The following is a 17,916-nucleotide window of genomic DNA, read 5'->3' as shown; positions in this document are numbered from 1 at the left end:
CATTTTCATTTTTTTCTTTCTTGTTGTTTTATTAATTTTTTTTTTACAAAATATTTTTTAAATTTTTTTTCTACTAATTTTAACTTAAATTTTTTAAATTATTATTATTTTTTTTAAATCTTTTTCTTTTTTAGTTCCTATTCTTTTTCTTCTTGAGTCTTCTCATTTTTCTTATCCCCCCTTTTTTCTTGAATTCTACCTGCCTACTCTCATTCTCTTTAGAGACTTCTTCCCTTCCCTTCAAATACCTTTCCTCCCAAGCATCAAACTAATTTATAGGAGTAAACAGTAACTCAGCAGTCAAACAGAACAAGAAACAACATGAGCAGCTTCAAAAAACAAGGAAGAAAAGGAGTACAAACAACGCAGGACAGCCTAAATATTCAGGAGGACCTAGAGTCATCAGAAAAATGGTCATATAAAGAACTCAAGGAACACCTAAGACAGATGGAATGGAACCTTAAAGAGGATACAAGACAGCAAATTCAAGCAGCGAAAGAACACATTGAGAATGCATTTCACAAACAGATAAAAGAAGAAGTTAAGCATCTTTATCAGGAGATAGAGTCTATAAAAAATAATCAAACAATAATTCTAGAAATGAAGGAAACGATAAACCAAATTAAAAACTCAATTGAGAGTATCACTAACAGAGTGGAGCAAGTAGAAACCAGAACATCAGATAATGAAGACAAAATACACCATCTTGAAAAGAGTCTAGCCAACTCAGAAAGGCTGGTAAAAAATCACGAGAAAAACATCCAAGAATTATGGGATAACATTAAGAAACCGAACTTGCGAGTCATCGGGATAGAAGAAGGTACAGAGATTCAAACCAAGGGAATGAGAAACTTACTGAAGGAAATAATTACAGAAAACTTTCCAGAAATAAAAAAGGAAACAGATATACAAATTGAAGATGCATACAGGACACCGAGCACACAAAATCACAGTAGACCAACGCCAAGACACATTGTTATGAAGATATCCAATATACAGAACAAAGAGAAAATATTAAAAGCTACAAGAGAAAGGAGACAGATTACATTTAGGGGTAAACCAATACGGTTAACCACGGATTTTTCATCACAGACACTGAAAGCAAGAAGGTCATGGAACAATGTATTTCAAACACTGAAAGACAATGGATGCCAACCAAGAATTCTGTATCCAGCAAAATTAAGCTTCAGGTATGACAACGAAATAAAAATCTTTCATGATAAACAAAAGTTAAAAGAATTTGCAGCCAGAAAACCAGCATTGCAAAGCATTTTGAGCAAAACACTACATGAGGAAGAAATGAAAAACAATAACCAAAACCATCAGTGGGAAGTGCCGCAGTAAAGACAGAGGGCAAGGGGAAAGACAATCATGGAGAGACAAACTAAATTTTTTTTTTTTTAAAAAAGGATAAACAATCAAACATGGATGGAAGTTCAAACCACATATCAATAGTAACTCTGAATGTTAATGGCTTAAACTCTCCAATAAAGCGACATAGGCTGGTATCATGGATTAAAAAAATAAATCCAACAATATGCTGCCTACAGGAGACACATCTGATGGGAAAAGACATACACAGGCTGAAGGTGAAAGGATGGGAAAAAATATACCACGCACATGGTCCTCGTAAGCAAGCAGGGGTGGCCATCCTCATATCGAATAAAATCGACTTCAAGACTAAGTTAATCAAAAGGGATAAAGAAGGTCATTATATACTGTTAAAAGGAACCATTCACCAACAAGACATAACAATTATCAATATTTACGCACCAAACAATGGTGCTGCGACATTCACAAAACAAATTCTCCTCAAATTCAAGAATCAAATAGACCACAACACAATAATTATGGGAGACTTCAACACACCTCTCTCACCATTGGACAGATCCTCCAAACAAAAGTTAAATAAAGAAACTATAGAACTCAATACCACAATCAATAACCTAGACTTAACTGACTTATATAGAATATATCAACCATCATCAAATGGATATACCTTCTTCTCAGCAGCACATGGATCCTTCTCAAAAATAGACCATATATTATGCCATAGGGCAAACCTCAGTAAATATAAAGGGGTGGGGATAATACCATGCATTTTATCTGATCATAATGGAATGAAACTGGAAATCAAGGATAAAAGAAGGAAGGAAAAATCCTACATCACATGGAAAATGAACAATATGTTACTGAATGATCAATGGGTTACAGAAGACATAAAGGAGGAAATCAAAAAATTCTTAGAGATAAACGAAAATACAGACACAACATATCGGAATCTATGGGACACAATGAAAGCAGTTTTAAGAGGAAAGTTCATCGCCTGGTGGTCATTCCTCAAAAAAAGAAGAAACCAACAAATAAATGAGCTCACACTCCAACTCAAAGCCCTAGAAAAGGAAGAGCAAAACAACAGCAAATGTAGCAGAAGGCAAGAAATAATTAAAATCAGAGCGGAAATTAATGAAATTGAAACAAAAGAAACTATTGAAAAAATTAACAAAACTAAAAGTTGGTTCTTCGAAAAAATAAATAAGATCGACAGACCTTTAGCCATGCTAACGAAGAGAAGAAGAGAGAGAACTCAAATTACTAACATACGGGATGAAAAAGGCAATATTACAACAGATGCTACAGAAATACAGAAGACAATTAGAAATTATTTTGAAAATCTATATTCCAATAAAATAGAGGATAGTGAAGACATCGATAAATTTCTTAAGTCATATGATTTGCCCAGACTGAGTCAGGAGGATATAGACAATCGGAACAGACCAATATCAATAGATGAAATTGAAGAAGCCATCAAAAGACTACCAACCAAGAAAAGCCCAGGACCGGATGGGTATACAGCGGAGTTTTACAAAACCTTTAAAGAAGAATTAATACCAATACTTTTCAAGTTATTTCAGGAAATAGAAAAAGAGGGAGCTCTTCCAAATTCATTCTATGAGGCCAACATCACCCTGATCCCGAAACCAGACAAAGACACCTCAAAGAAAGAAAACTACAGACCAATATCTCTAATGAACCTAGATGCAAAAATCCTCAATAAAATTCTGGCGAATCGAATACAAAAACACATCAAAAAAATAGTGCACCATGATCAAGTAGGATTCATCCCTGGGATGCAAGGATGGTTCAACATACGGAAATCAATAAATGTTATTCACCACATCAATAGACTTAAAGATAAGAACCATATGATCATCTCGATAGATGCAGAGAAAGCATTCGACAAAGTACAGCATCCCTTTATGTTCAAAACATTAGAAAAACTAGGGATAACAGGAACTTACCTTGACATTGTAAAAGCTATCTATGCTAAGCCTCAGGCTAGCATCATTCTGAATGGACAAAAGTTGAAGGCATTCCCTCTAAAATCCGGAACAAGACAGGGATGCCCCCTATCTCCACTTCTATTCAATATAGTTCTCGAAACACTGGCCAGAGCAATTAGACAGACGAAAGAAATTAAAGGCATAAAAATTGGAAAAGAAGAACTTAAATTATCACTATTTGCAGATGACATGATTCTATACCTAGAAGACCCAAAAGGGTCTACAAAGAAACTACTAGAACTAATAAATGAATTCAGCAAAGTGGCAGGATATAAAATCAACACGCATAAATCAAAGGCATTTCTGTATATCAGCAACAAAACTTCTGAGATGGAAATGAGGAAAAACACTCCATTCACAATATCCTCAAAAAAAATAAGATACTTGGGAATCAACCTAACAAAAGAGGTGAAAGATTTATACAATGAAAACTACAGAACCCTAAAGAGAGAAGTAGAAGAAGATCTTAGAAGATGGAAAAATATACCCTGTTCATGGATAGGCAGAACAAACATCATCAAAATGGCGATATTACCAAAAGTTCTTTATAGATTTAATGCAATGCCAATCAAAATCCCAACGGCATTTCTTGTAGAAATAGATAAAGCAATCATGAAATTCATATGAAAAAATAAAAGACCCAGAATAGCAAAAGCAATTCTAAGCAGAAAGAGTGAATCAGGCGGTATAGCGATACCAGATTTCAAACTATATTACAGAGCAATAGTGACAAAAACAGCATGGTACTGGTACCAAAACAGGCGGGTGGACCAATGGTATAAAATAGAGGACACAGAGACTAACCCACAAAGTTACAACTATCTTATATTTGATAAAGGGGCTATAAGCATGCAATGGAGGAAGGATAGCATCTTCAACAAATGGTGTTGGGAAAACTGGAAATCCATATGCAACAAAATGAAACTGAATCCCTTTCTCTCGCCATGCACAAAAGTTAACTCAAAATGGATCAAGGAGCTTGATATCAAATCAGAAACTCTGCGTCTGATAGAGGATAAAGTTGGCTCAGATCTACAGATTGTGGGGTCGGGCTCCAAATTCCTTAATAGGACACCCATAGCACAAGAGTTAACAACTAGAATCAACAAATGGGACTTAATTAAACTTAAAAGTTTTTTTTCAGCAAAAGAAACAATAAGAGAGGTAAATAGGGAGCCTACATCCTGGGAACGAATTTTTACTCCTCACACTTCAGATAGAGCCCTAATATCCAGAGTATACAAAGAACTCAAAAAACTAGACAATAAGATAACAAATAACCCAATCAACAAATGGGCCAAGGACCTGAACAGACACTTCTCAGAGGAGGATATACAATCAATCAACAAGTACATGAAAAAATGCTCTCCATCTCTAGCAGTCAGAGAAATGCAAATCAAAACCACCCTAAGATACCATCTCACTCCAGTAAGATTGGCAGCCACTATGAATTCAAACAACAACAAGTGCTGGCGAGGATGTGGAGAAAAGGGTACACTTGTACATTGCTGGTGGGACTGCAAATTGGTGCGGCCAATTTGGAAAGCAGTTTGGAGATTCCTGGGAAAGCTGGGAATGGAACCACCATTTGACCCTGCTATTGCCCTTCTCGGACTATTCCCTGAAGACCTTAAAAGAGCATGCTACAGGGACACTGCCACATCGATGTTCATAGCAGCACAATTCACAATAGCTAGACTGTGGAACCAACCCAGATGCCCTTCAATAGACGAATGGATAAAAAAAATGTGGCATCTATACACAATGGAGTACTATGCAGCAATAAAAAATGACAAAATCATAGAATTTTCAGGGAAATGGATGGCATTAGAGCAGATTATGCTTAGTGAAGCTAGCCAAACCCTAAAAAACAGATACCAAATGTCTTCTTTGATATAATGAGAGCAAGTATGAACAGAGCAGGGAGGAAGAGTAGGAAGAAAAGAGTAACATTAAACAGAGACTTGAGATGGGAGGGAAAGGGAGAGAAAAGGGAAATTGCATGGAAATGAAGGGAGACACTCATTGCTAAACAAAATTACATATAAGAGGTTGTGAGGGGAATGGGAAAATAAACAAAGAGAGAAATGAATTACAGTAGATGGGGTAGAGAGAGAAGATGGGAGGGGAGGGGAGGGGGGATAGTAGGGGATAGGAAAGGTAGCAGAATACAACAGTCACTAATATGGCATTATGTAAAATTGTGGATGTGTAACTGACGTGATTCTGCAATCTGCATTTGGGGTAAAATTGGGAGTTCATAACCCATGTCAATCTAATGTATGAAATATAATATGTCAAGAGCTTTGTAATGTTGTGAACAACCAATAAAAAAAATGTAAAAAAAAAAAAAAAAAAAAAGAAAAGGATAAAAAAAAAAAAAGGAGAAACTACAAGATTTTTTTTCATTTACCATAACTAATTATCTTCTTTAAAAACATAATCCAACACCCCAATTTTGAAATTATTCATAAGCTTGTTTAATATACAATTTGTAAAAATATGTCTATTTTAAGAGGGAAAACAATTATGTTTATTTTTATTTTAAAAAATAAGATAAACAAGCACAAAACTATTTTCTAGCCTTTGGCACTGTTTTATGTTGTTGTATTTCGAAAACCTTTCTTCAGTGAACAACTCTTTTTTTTTTTTTTTTTTTTCAGTGAACAACTCTTAAGGATTGTTTGCATTTTCCCTTTGGTACCTAATTGATTCTTTTGGTGGGAGACCTGATAAAGTAAATACTTTAAGAACTTTATAATATAATTAGATTTTCATAAAAGTTTTGAATTAAAGAGGCTGATAAATTCATTTAGGCTAACCACATTTTTCACCTACCCCCTCATCTGTCTCAAGATCGGTGAATTTGGAACACAGATTCACTTATTCCAACTGATTTTATGTTTGGACATCTCCAAAACTGACCTATAGAAATATGCAGAAATACTGAGATGAATTGGCAGTTATGGACTTTAAGAAGTGTTTTAATTTTATATAAATTATAACATTAACTTATGCTGTTTTAGCAAAGAAACAATAGCATTCAATTTGAAATAGTATACCCGTTCAGGTTTTCAATTAGTGCAAAAGCTGAAAGGAGCTAAATGTTGAATAATTGTTGCTAAGCAACTTTAAGAAAATAACTATCTGCAGAGTAATGGCATATCCAGTGGATGCTGACACTCAAATTATATAACTGGAAGGAGAATTAAGCACTAGGCCACAAGAATAGTAAAACTTTACAAGTTCATTATGATATACATTTTACATGTAAGATAAGCTCATGCAAAAGCAATTTGATTTAAAAAGTATGACTAAAAAGGTTATGGGTAAAAATGTCTGAACTGGTTTTGAATTAATTGATATTTTATTTTTAATATATTTTTGTTAGTTGTAGTTGGACACAATACCTTTATTTTATTTATATACTTTTATGTGTTGCTGAGGATCAAATCCAGCGCCTTGCATGTGCTAGGCAAGCAAGCACTCTACCGCTGAGCCACGACCCCAGCCCCAAATTAATTGCTATTTTAAACCGACTTTTCTAGAACAGAAAAAATGTTTGATCAATCTTAAAGCTTAGCCTTCTGACATGTGAGGGGGTACCTTCTGTCTTCTGTAGTCAAAAGAGACATCTCACATTATTTTAACTGCTTCCCAATCTCAGTTTTCTTATCAAAAATACATGTTCCATCAGGGCAGGAATTTTGTTCACTGTTGTTTCATCATTATTTGTAATAGTGCCAAGCACATCATAGGAACTCAATAAATATTTGAATAAAATAATGTCTGAAAACAGTGTATCAGGGTTCATTCTAGAGACAAAAATGATTAATTGGAATGAGGAAAGTTTAATATAAAAGTAGTACTTAATATGGGGAGTAACTATAAAGATGTAAATAAAGAGATATCTTTTGGGCGGGGAGGGGGGGATTACTGGGGATTGGATCCAGAGGTGCTTTACCCTTTATATTTTTGAGTCCCATTACTGAGGCTGGCCTTGAACTTGGGATCCCCTGCCTCAACCTCCCAAGGCCCTGAGGTTATAGATGTGTGCCACCATACCCAGATAAAGGATATCCAAGGAGATAGTTCTGAGAGAGTACCCGAGGATTAACAAAGTTGGAAGGAAGAGTGCTTCTCAAGGCTGAGATTCAGAGCTCTGGAGGAGGTTGGTGTGGTAGCTGTAGCCTATTGGATAGCAGAGACATTTGTCCTGTTGTCCAGGCTGCTGCTCTTCTCCCTGCTGAGAAGGCAGGAAGCTGCTCTCTGGCAGATACAGTGATACTAGCAGATAGGCTTACAGAGGAAGTTGGGCTCTTGGTATCCTGCTTACTGGTAAGCAGACAAGTGTTTGCAGTGTGCGCATCTGGAGTGCCTTAAGAAACAGTCTTGTGTAGTATAGCCAGGCTGAGACTGGTGGCAAAGTATTTGAACCGTGGTCTCTAGAATATTGAGCCTCAGGAAATGAGTGGTTTCAGTATATGGTATCCATATCTGGAGGGACACAAGAAGTGTCTTGGGGGTGCAGACAAAGAAGTGAGCATTGGGACACGGGTAGGGTACTAAAAACCTGGGATGATCAGTGTCCATATCAGGAGGGACATATGAGGTGGTCCTAGTTCAGGCCAGGCTACAAGCATATCAAGAGATTATATATCCTGGGCTGGGGAGGTGGCTCAGGTGGTAGCGCGTTTGCCTGGCATATGCGGGGCGCTGGGTTCGGTCCTCAACACCACATAAAAATAAAATAAAAGATATTGTGTCCACCGAAAACTAAAAATAAATAAATAAAATTTTAAAAATTCTAATTGTGTAACTAGGGCAGAGTATCATTGGATGTCCCCACACAGGTACTGCTGCCCACTGGGCAGCAAGAGCAAAGAATAAACCAAGATGGCAGTATACTGGAATCAGAGAAATCCTTGTTTTTACAATGATCCTCCAGCACTCCATGGACAGAGCTTAATCTTGTGCTCACTGCAAAAGTGAAACATTGAAATCTCCATAATAATAGCTAGTGATAGAGAATGAATTTAGAGAAGAGGCAACAAACTGATATCTAGCACATATAGCTAATAGAGCACTTACATACACCAGGCACCAGGATTCCTATAGATTATTACAAAGATTATATATAATAGTTACCAATTCATTACATAGATTATTTTACATAGATATTTAAACTTCCCAGAGTTGGGTTGGTGTTACTTCATCTTATAAATGAATGATCTGAAGTTTAGAACAATTAAATAATTGGCTAGAGGTCAAGGAGTTAGGATTTCAACCCTTTTAGTTGGCGTGGCATTTATGACTTCAACCCCAATATCATTACACGTTCTCTCAAAGGAAAATATAATAGAATTCGTAAAGATGATCTGCTGGATCAGCACCTATTGGTCGTGTTCTCATCAAGTGGCCCTTTAGATTTTTGCTTTCCAGTGGTCTTACCCACTCAGAGGTGCTGATGTTGTTCATGGCCTCCTCACCATTCCTTTCAGTACATCTGTACCAAATCTTCTTGCCTACCACCTAGTAATGATGCCAACAAATAGGGAAGTCTGCTCTAGAGTTCCTTGGGCAGGGAGACATGGCAGACTTGATAGTGAACATTAGGTAGTGGCAAGTCTTCCTAAAGAAGATTATGAGGTTAATTTCCTAAGGTCCTGATATCACATAGGCTCTAAATCTGGAAAGAGATGATATCAGCATTCCATGTAGGAATGAAGAGAAATATATCTGTTTACTCAAGGAATTACACCAAATACCCCCACATTTTGTTCTTAGGATTTTGTTCATAGACCTCTTGTCACTCTTCCCTTTCTGGGTACTCCATCAGCTCCTTTGGCTCCCTGTACTATGTAGTTTGATGATCCCCAGTTCTCCTCCTGTGAGCTCCATAACCTATGAAACTAACCATCCACTAGAACTCAAGACCACAGCTCAAACCTCAGTTCAATCAGTTGCTCTAAAACTGATCACCCTCCAGAGTATGTCTGCTCTTTATGAATTGAATCACCAAGCTATAATTACCAGAGACTATCATCCTTGATATGTACCTCTTCCTCACTTCCACATGAAATAAGGCCTTTTCCCTCCTTCATTTAACATCACCAAATCCTTAAGAATAATTGCATTCCATTTTTAATTTTTTTTTTTTGCAGTACTGGAGGTTGAACCCAAGGTGTTGTGCCACTAAGCTATGTCTCCAACATCTCTGACTACTTTTTTTTTTTTTTGAGACAGTGTCTCGCTTAGTTGCCTAGGCTGGCCTCAAACTTACAGTCCTCCTGTCAGCTTCCCGAGTAGCTGTACTTGTAGCACATACCTGAGTAGACATGTCTTGGGTATCTGTCTTCATTCAGTTTTTTTCTATCAATACTTTCATCTCTTTAGTTCAAGCCACTGTTTCATCTGGATTTCTACAAGACTTTATTAATTGCCTCTTTGTATTGACCCTGCTAGTCTATTCTCCAAAGGCAGTAAGGGTAACTTTCCCACAAATCCAAACCTGGTTATGTCACTTTCTTGCTTTAAAAATCCTTTAATCTTATCTTATTTGGGATAATTCCAAACTCCTTAATTGCTTACTTGCAGCCTTTATATCACCTTCTTATATCACCAGGAGTCTAGTCAGGAGATGGAACTATACCAATTATTTCATTGAGAGAATTTAAGATGAAAAATTGAAGAACAAATAATGCAAAAAAAGAACCCTGATATTATACAGGATCAGCAATTGCAGGAAGCAGCTTAGGAAATTAGGGGAAGAGGTTGCAATTTTTACACTTTAGAAGATTAAAGGTTGTTCCCTGTACAGCCGAAACTTGGACTTCTGAAGAGGAGAGCAGTGGACAGTTTGCACTGGTCTCTAAGATGGGCATGATGAGGCTGGGTGGTTTTTGCAGATATTGGAAATGGCAAGCTTGCTTCAACTGCTACCACTGAAATGGGCTGTTGTTTCTAGAATGAAGAAATGAGGCTGGGTGATGCTGAGGGAAAAAGGAATAAGGAGCAAACAAAGTGACAGGAAGGAGCAAGCTCTTCCTCCTCCAATGTAGAAGTTTTTCTCTAGCATCCCCTGTTATCAGAGCAGAAATGTGATCTATAGAGTCCCACCCCCAGCATCAAAAAGAGGAGCATAGAATTGTGGGTGAAGTTGAGAGAAAACTGGCAAAATTTGTCTCCTTTTTTTCCTTAGCACACACACAGGCTTCTACATATAGTTGTCTTCAAAACAATGAAAACAACTCTGTATGCTCAACTAGAAACGCAACTGCCCTGGTACAAATAAGGATGTAGTTAGCTTTTTCTCAAAGTCCCGATCATAAATGCATTGGCATTTATAAGTAGTCACACTGTTTTTCTCTAAGTATATTATTTCCCAAATTCCATACAGTTTTATCTCAATACTTAAACACCTAAACACCAAATTGCAAACCTCACTGATAACAAATTTGTATAATAAAGGAAAGGATGTGAGAGAAAAATTTATATTTACATACAAGAAATGCACATCCATTTACACAAGCAGAAAAGAAAATATATTTAGGTGCTTTGTCATCATTTTCATAACTATTTCCATAACTAGTCATGAGGTAAGTTTATAATTTCCTTCTTCTATAACTAATGATGTGTTCCCTTTGTTCCCAGCCATGGCTTCAGCAAGTCAAAGATATTTATACCTGGTGGGACATTCTAAACCTTTGTTCATGAGGGGTCTGCGTTTTCAGTGGATCTGCCTTTTTTGGGCAGAGAAATTCCTGGGTTCTGAACCTCTACTCCTGAGTGAACTTTTTTCCTGTTTTCCAAACAGAGTCCTCCTTGCCCTGAATTTGACAATAACCCAATTTTCTCCTGATAATCAGGATCAGTTATCACAGCCATTCCAATTTCCTCTATTCTTTGTTCAGCCCATTTCCCAGCAGTTTAGAGGGCCTTTTCCCCACCCTCATTTTTGAAATCTTACCCCGTTCTTTTTCTTCTTCTTCTTCTTCTTCTTCTTAGTTTTCGTAATGTTTCAATACATAGATATATGTGTTGGCCCACAAGCATACCTTGGCCAATTGTACGACTGACACGTGAAGGCCAGGCCTTGCTCATATGATAAGTGATGGCCAGCAAGAGTCAAAGCGAAGCATTTCACCCTGGTTAGGTGGAGAGGGACTGCTTCATTGCACTGGTTTCCCTGCCTTCTCTGTTGTGTGAACAAGGTGGGCTTTTGGTGAGACATTTTATACCAAAGATTCCTTATTTTGGGTTTTTGTTTTAATGTTAATGAGTCCAGAGAAGCCTCCCAAATTATTTAAAATTCAGGTTCATGGGGGCCTAAAGAGAAATTAACCATGGGTCTCAGTTTCATTTCCTTTTCAAGTGATTGTCTAACTCTCAGACTCAAAACCACAAGTGGGTGGTTAAGAAATCATAAACAAGTTGTAGGCACCTCTGCAGAACTTCTGATTTCAGGAAAAAACAAATCTTGTGCTGTATAGCATGTGGGTGGGATGACTTTAATTCAGATCAGGGTTTCCATAGGCATTAAGATCAAGCTAAAGTAAATTGCTCAGAATAATCACTTCAAAGCAAAAGAGAAAAGCTCTAACTCTATTGATTAAAGTTCTTAATTGCAAAAGAATCTCCCCCTACATAAAACAAAGGCATAAATAAAGGGGTTGATTGGCTCACAGAATGTACTTAGCCAGAAGCAAAGAGTTGGGATGCATCCCACTAGGCCTGTGTTGGTTATAATGGGAAAAATTTCCCTGCTGCTGTAGCTTGTATAAGCTACATCTATGATGCTTACATCTATGATGCTAGAGGTTGGACACTAGAGTCTAGAGTTACCCCCAGAAAATCCAAAACACTTCTGTCAAGGATTCAATGACTTTGCCCATGAGCATGCAACCAGGTGCTCACTTCCGTCTCATGCAGGTGGATATATTGGTAAAGCTAGGTATAAGGTCACTAGAGTGGGCTTCCAGTTTGGATTATCAATCCAACTTTCAAAGCACAACAAGTTTACTCAGCACAATGTGGACCTAGTTTCTAAGAAAGGATAAAGAAGAGACAGCATCTATAATAACAGCACCACTGAGACCTTGGATGAAAGTTCTGACGTCCCCTATCATGTGCTGGGGTATATTTTGGTACAAGAAATGACAGGAAGCTGAAGCAAGCATAGATCACTCAGCATAGGAAAGTCATAGGGTTTGGGATTTCTGGACTTAAACACTCTGCCAATCACTTAAAATACCAAAGGTGGGGTATCAAGCTCCCATTCTTCAGTAAAGCTATAATCATACGTTATATGTTACAATAAATGATTGTGACAACTAAGTACAACACACCTAGCAACATCTTTGAATTTTTCCTTTCACTAACATGGATATTTCAAGAAGTGTAAAGATCAAATGATGTTCAAGCACCCCAGAGGCTGGAGTAAAACTGACAGTTTGGCAGCCAATTTTTTCCTTTCATATATAGAAACCTGGCTGAAAGGGAGCCTGGGAACTGCAGCAGTGAGCTTTTCTTGGCATCTACAATCCAGGAAACTAAAGAAGGTGATTAGAATGATGTTGTGTGGGCCAGAATGGAGTATGTCTGGCTAGTTAAAAGCACAAATGAGTTAATCTTAAAAAATCCCTGGCCTAGGAATCTAGGGAAAGGCCTCTAATGCTATCTGCTGTAGGTTGTGACTTTGGACAAATTACATGTTCACTTTGGCTTTCAGCTTCCTCAGCTTCCGCAAGAGAGATCTGTATTGTGATAGCCGTTACTCTATCTGTAACATTATACAATTCCATAATTTGGGGTGAATCTATTCCAAATCACTGAGCTTTAGCACCACAGGGGACACATGACTAGATAGGTTGAAAGTAACGGATGTCTTTGAATTAAAAACCCATCCTACGTCAAAACCTGAGCACCTATACATCTTTGTGCTATTTTCAGATTTAGGAAGTATTTTTCCTGCTCTTAGGATAATGTGACTTGTATAAAAGTCAGTTGGCTTTAACTCACAATCATAACATTTCCTTTTAGAAGATTAAAATCACTAAGCATATTTTAAATTATTTTGGACACAATTTAATTTCCAAAATATATATTTCATCAAGAAAGTGGTACTGCATAGATACAAAAAAAGATAGGGTTTCATGAATTTTTGAGGCAAAAGTGAAACTACATTAGTTTGCCATAACAGAATACCTGTTAACAGAGTAAAAGTTGTTTTCTAAAATAACAAATTTATTTTCTTGGTTCTAGAAACTTGAAGTTAAAAAAAAAGGTTCTAAACGCTAGAAGTTGCCAGCGCCTTTATGTCATTTAACTTTAATTATGTCTGTAAAGGTGAAGATACATCTCCACCTGGAAAGGCTTCAAACAGCCACCTTGAGGATTAGGACTTGACATGAATTTTGGAATGGGCACAATTCATTACTCAGCACTGCCTCAGTGGGTATTAAAGTCCTGGTGAAGAGAAGAGTCAGTTATCAATCTCTGAGTCAAAAATCCCTAAAGGAACTTTGGTACATAAATAAAAATAATAAAATGATTGATTGAATGAATGATATATACATGTGACCATTTACTTGCTACTTTGAGATTTTTCTGTCTGACTTAGCTTTCTCACAAATTTGTTTTCTAAGTCCTCAAAATGGTAAAGGATTAATTTATTACCTCTTTACAATGACAAAAGCTTTAGAAAGACAATGAAGGGGTGAATACAGAAGGAGAACTGAGAAACATGCTTTGATAAATTTAGAAATAAAAAAAATTCTCTTACTGACAGGTACTATTCAACTCACTACAATAATTACCAAGTAACTCCAGTCAGTTAAGCACATTTTAACAAATTTAATGGACCAAAACTTAATTGTGACAAGTAATTTAGTCCTGGTTACAGGGATAACTAAGAGAAGATTAAAAATTTAAATATTCAAAATAATCTGCCAAGTATATTTATCAGGGGTAGTTTAGATTTTTTTGGGGTGGGTGGGTTTAATATTCAAATACAATCATGTCTGGCAAATATAGTAGATGATTAATCTGATAGAGTATATAGCTTATTATGTGAAATGCTAATGATGAATGCCTGACTTCCTGTGCAGTTGAAAACCAGTTCTATTGAAGAAGACACTCAGTTGATAAAACTACCTTCTTCAAGTTTTGTGGCAGAGCACTTGCCTCGCACGTATGAGGCACAGGGTTCGATCCTCAGCACCACATAAAAAAATAAACAAAATAAAGATATTGTGTCCGTCTACAACTAAAAAAGAAATTCTTAAAAAAAGTTTTGTGTTTGGAAAAGTTCTTTTCAAAGTTCTTCATGTGCCACATTATTAGTTTCAAAACAGAGTGGGGAACTAAACTAGTTATAGATCTTGAATTATTTTGTTCTCAAAGATGACCCTTAGCTCCTTTGGCTCTTTCCTCTTAATTTTGTGGAAGTGCTACAAACCAAAACATACTCTTACCTGAAAACATTTGAGAACCTTTATTGACTGGGGAATGGAGAGAGTGTGGGGAGGTCAGAAGAACCAGGGTTCAGAAGAGCAATTTGAAAGCTTACTGACTTCTGGGAAAATAATTATAAAATAAATCTCTTTATTTGTTGACTTCAGTGACATGAAAACATATCACCAAGCCTTTCTGAGGTCCACAGGTCTGTTCCTTTTACACTTAGTACTCAAAGATCCAGTCAGGTGTGGTGGCACATGCTTGTAATCCCAGTGACTCAGGAGACTAAGGCAGGAGATTTCAAGTTTGAGGCCAGTATGGCAATTTATCGAGATCCTTAGCAACTCAGCAAGACCCTGTCTCAAAATAAAAAGGGCTGGGGCTGTAGGTCAGTGGCAAAGTGCCCCTAGGTTCAACTCCTGGTACAAGGAAGGAAGGAAAAACTCAAATGATCCACCACTGATGACTTCCTAAAGTCCAGGACTGAGCAAATATCTCACATTTTATGATTTTGGCTCAAAAATGTTTTAATGCAAAATGACTGCAGGTATAAAAGATAGCAGGTTTATAACTATGTAGCATCTTCTTCCTAAGGAAGTAAAGACTGAAAGAGGCAGTTTTGGGATTGGATAAAATAAAAAGACTAGGATGAGCAACATAAAACTCAAATGACAAAATAAAAAAAGATGGGGAAAGACTTTAAGGTGCAGACTAAAACCTCGAGATGGTACCTGGGAGAATGGTAGTATGAAGAAACCATGCATGGAAAGAATATACCTTTGCTAATTCATTTCTGTTTAAGAATTTTCCTGATATTTTTCTTGCTAAGGGGGAAAAACAGAGGAATGAAAACTAGTAGAGAGGTCTGTTATTGCTAATATGTCAGGAAAAAGTAAACAAAATTAACTCAAGATCATGGGCTCATTTGGGAAGAACACTGAGCAGGTCTTAACAAAAGATGAAATAGTTTTGGGGGTGATATTTGAGCAGATAAGAAGATATCTTAGAGATCGAGTTTCCAGATCTAGTAAAAACAGTGAAAACCAAGACACTCAGTTAAATTTGAATTGTAGTTAAACAAAAAATTATGTGTGTATAATAATTTTAGTATGTCCTATTGGAACCATTGGGATTTAAGTGAGTGCACACTTATATACACCCCCCAATAAATGTGCTAAATCCAATGACCCAATGACCATATCTATTACTATATGGGTGACTTTGAGCAATTAGCTTTTTTCCATTTCATCTCTAAAATGAAATGGAAACAATATTACTTCCCTCATTTTGGTTATTTTGAAGTTTAAATAAAATAATGCCTATAAAGCTCTTAGCAGAATACCTAACACATAGTAAATGCTCATCATGGGGGAGAAGGAAGAATTGGATCATGGGCAAATTTGCTTGAATTACAACAGTTCAGGTTCATAAATATTTTACACATTATAATCGTATTATATTTCCCATGGAATATGAGCTTATGAAGCAGCTTTATTCATAATTCATAAATCTTAGAAGAAAAAAAGATTTTCATCCACAGGTGAATATGTAAACAAACTATGGTATGTTTATTTTTCTATGAGAAAAAGAGCTAATCAAGCTATGTAAAGAAGTGCAGAAAATTTGCTTGTAGGTTGCAAGTGAAAGAAGTCAGTCTTTCAGGCTGTCTACTGTATAATTCTAACTATATGACATATTTTAAATGACAAGTTATAGAATCAAGAAAAAGAGTGGCTAGCAGGGATGCAGGGGATCCCTGGGAGTTGGGTGGGTAGAGGTAGGCAGTGAGACATGAAATGGCAGAGTAAAGAGGAACAGAAACTATTCTAAAATTTAAATCAAACAGGCAATTCTTCCATTCATCTTAAATCTTAGTATTTGAAAACTGGGATTCTTTTTCTCTTGCAAGAAGAGATCATTTTGCCAGTAAATAGCCTAGATTTTCTACTCAAAAGGACACCACTGCCTGGCATTAACTGGAGCCTGTTGGAGATGCAGACTCTCTGGCCCCCACTGAGGCATACTGAATCAACATTTGCATTTTAGCCAGACTTCAGGTGGTTCCCATGAACATCAAGTTTAGGCACACTATTCTAATAGTCAGGAATGTGGATTATGAAGTCAGATTTTTTTTCCAGTCCCATCATACTCCTTCTTCTAACTGTGCCATTGTAGGTAAAGTTACATTAATATCACTGAATCACAATTTTCCTATTTGCAATACAACACAAGTGAGAATACCTACCTCAAAGAGTTATTAGGAGTACTTATTGAGATAAGGCTTGTAAAGTTGTTAGCATGGCACTTGGCAAATAAAAAGTAGTCAATAAGTGTTACAGATTGATGTCCCTAACAATATCGATGATATCAGAGACCCAGGAATAATTTGAACTTCTTGTGTTAGAGTTTTATCTTTTTAACTTGCAAAATACTTCTCCCTAAGGAATGAGGGAAGGGAAAGGAGGAGGAAGAAAGGTAGGGGAAAGAAATAGGCATGCTAAAGTTACTCCTGGATGGATTGTTCCTTTCTATTTGTGGAAATAATTGGCAGTATTCTTTCTCAGAGCTCTGCATAAGAACCAAATGAATCAATCTGTTACAAATTGACACCACATAAATGAACTATTTTTTTTCTTTTTAGCCCAAATTACTGTTTCCTAGTCAGAAACTCCTTCTGACAGAAAGAAATGCGAGGGTCCTCTTCCAGTTCTATTATTCATAAGAATGTCAGCGTGCCACAGCGCTGGAACTGGGTGCCTGGCACTGGTGTCTGTTTTGAATCTTTCTGTTTTCAGAAGATATTTAATGCTAAAATCACTCTTTAAGGTAAGGAATTTAGCAAATAGAATTGCACCTTATCTAAACTGGACTTGATCAGAAAGGCATTTTTGATGTAATTATCAATATGTTGAGAATCTTTTAACTTAGTTGTCTTTAGATTTTTCCTTTATAGGATTAATTATTGATACCAAAATAAAATCAATTTTCATTCAGGCTAACAACAAAAAAGGGCATTTTTAAAGGTTTCTTTCATTTTACCACAGAGTTACCTATCCTGAGAAATCAAGCCAATGGATGCTTCAGGGTGACTCCTGTAAAAGCAAAAGTCCGAGTC

Source organism: Spermophilus citellus, assembly GCF_964194105.1.
Source record: "Spermophilus citellus genome assembly, chromosome: 3".
Classification (NCBI taxonomy): domain Eukaryota; kingdom Metazoa; phylum Chordata; class Mammalia; order Rodentia; family Sciuridae; genus Spermophilus; species Spermophilus citellus.
Note: the sequence above shows the minus strand (reverse complement) of the source record.